This window comes from Petromyzon marinus, unplaced genomic scaffold (genome assembly GCF_048934315.1).
Source record: "Petromyzon marinus isolate PM22_M1 ecotype Great Lakes invasive population unplaced genomic scaffold, UKy_Petmar_22M1.pri1.0 PM_G_Scaffold_110, whole genome shotgun sequence".
In the NCBI taxonomy this organism is placed as follows: Eukaryota; Metazoa; Chordata; class Hyperoartia; order Petromyzontiformes; family Petromyzontidae; genus Petromyzon; species Petromyzon marinus.
In genome coordinates, this window is record NW_027422663.1 from 50,001 (window position 1) to 52,500 (window position 2,500).

Sequence of the window (2,500 nt, forward strand, 5' to 3'; positions counted from 1 at the left end):
GCTTTAATTGCTGTCCTAGACGATAACTTAAAATTTTGTGTAATAGCCTAATTACAATTGATGAGATGGTTATGGGTCTCCAATTTGAGGGTTTTTCTAAATCCTCTTTAGTTTTAGGTATAAGTCTTGTTCTGTGTTGTTTCCATATTTGTGGTATATCCTGTAAATAAAGGATGATATTTAAGATATCTAGTAAATATTTTATTGGTAAAGTCCTAAGATCGCTAAGAATAATGTTGTCCTGTCCAGGTGACTTATCCTTCATAATTGCTAGGGTCTTAATCAACTCATCTAAGGTGATTGCTTTTACGATATCGATGCATGATTGGTCGTTTTTTAATTTAAAGGGTATATTATCTGGAGGAGAGTTTGACTCGAATAAAGTAACGAATGTTCCCCGTATGCTTTCTTCAGTTGGGTATATACTTGGCCCCGATCTATCTGAAGTAATCTCGTCTAATAGAGCTTTCTTGTTCGTATGGTATAAATATTGATACCTCCTGTATTTAGTTTGCTTTGATTGTCTTCGATGCCTATTCTCATCTTTCTCCTGTTGGTTTACACGATCTTTCCTATTAATTGGTTTACTTCGATTTAAAAACTTTTCTACATGAGAATTGAGTAGCAGTAACGCCTGATTGTGACTTAAATTCTCGATCTTTAGATCGGTAATTATGACCTGAAGATCCTCAGCTGCTGTCAGTGATTGTTCTTTTTCGGCCCTTATTGCTGGCTGATCTCCTTCAGAAGGTGTAGTTGTTATTTCCGATGTTGTCGGTAAAACTAAGTTAACAAGGCATTGATTTTCTACCTTATAGGTGGTTTCTTTCAATGTCCTTACCAATTCCTTATACTTGATATTTCTCCGCTTCCCTTTAATCGCTTCTAGCGTTCTGTGTGGCATAACTGAGTTTTGTATTAGTTGATTCATGTTTATGTCCTCATCATTCTGTTGGGCTTCTTTATGGGCCATAATTTCTACCTCTTCTTCTCCCCATCTAACCTTCCTTCCTGGTGTGTTTTGCTGTAGTCTAGCTTCATGTTCTGTCGGATGAGTTCGTCTAGTATGTACCCCTAAACCTGTTTTCGTAGTAAAACCTCTGCTACAATATGAACAACTAAATAGTGTTTCCTCAATTGTGGTGGTTATAGCACTAGTTTTACCTATTAAACTTTTGCAAGTTCTTCCGTAGTGCGACGCTATCTTGTGTATGCTATCTGCTGTGCGATTACAAATTCGACATTTATACGTTTTGTTTGCGTGCGGATGTACCCGTGTCATATGTGATGACCAAGTTCTATGGTCTAGGAAAACAAGATTGCATGGATAACATTTGTTCTGATCTGTGCATGGGTAGTCCCATGAAAACATGTCCGAAAGGATAAATTCCGTAGTCAGCTCGTCTGTTAATCGCTCATTCATGAGCGATGTTAGTTCGTCACCGAGTAGTCCGTCCGGTTTATTTTCTTTATAATTCGCGACTTACGTTTATAGCACACAGGGTTGTCGGCCCACGTGTATGCTATTGTGATCAGCTTTTTCACCGCACATCGGCAGCTAATCGTCGGTCAAAATTGACTCCTTCGATTTGCACTTCTAGCAATACAACTGGTGTAATGGAAAACTGTGGTGAAAGTTTCAGTGTTTCGTTTTGATTTAACCAATATATAAATGTTTCGCCTGAACCCACCATCAGCCGACTGAACTAATCAGCAAAGATCGTTACGCAAATAAGGCATGCCTGCACCATACCAGATTAGTACATTGGTATGATAGAGGGCTCAGCTGTAACATCATCATATAGTTACACGGTGGTGGTTAATTCACTTATTTGCATACGATATGCAATCAATGCAGAAAGAGCAGAGAAGAATTGCAAGTACACTTAGGGAAAAAAAAAAAAATACACGTAAAAGAAATTGTAGTGAGACCCAATGTACGATTTGGCGGTTTAAATCCCCTTTGGCATCAGTCTCTTTGTGGTAGATCTTGTGGAGTTGCGTTGCGAAACCCCAGGACACGACTGCCACACGGGTAGCCACTTGTTTTCCGTGCAATACACGCAGGAGAAACCAGGCCCAAAGTCAATCCATTCAAGTTTGGTTGGCACCTCCTGGTCAGCAACAATCCCGTTGGTGTCGTTCACACTCATCCTTGCACAGCATTTCTTCCGGCAGTGAAGTTGAGATGATTCACACCTTGGGCTGCCCTCTTGCCTTGTGCCAGCTTCGAAGTGGTTGCTTCGATGTTGAGCCACGCAAGAAAGTTGTTATCCAGCACTCAGTCGTCCTTCACTCAACAGCAGTCACCACTGTGGTTGTAGTGGTCGCTACTGAGGTCTAAGACACGATTGCGTTAGAGACCAAAAGGATTGCCTGTGCCAAAATGTCTGATGCCTTGCATCCCGTGTAGCCATGGAAGCCCTGTAGAGTCTCGCCATTTAAACCACCACTCCAGCATTCCACCATGGAAACTGGATGCACACACAAACTCTTGTCC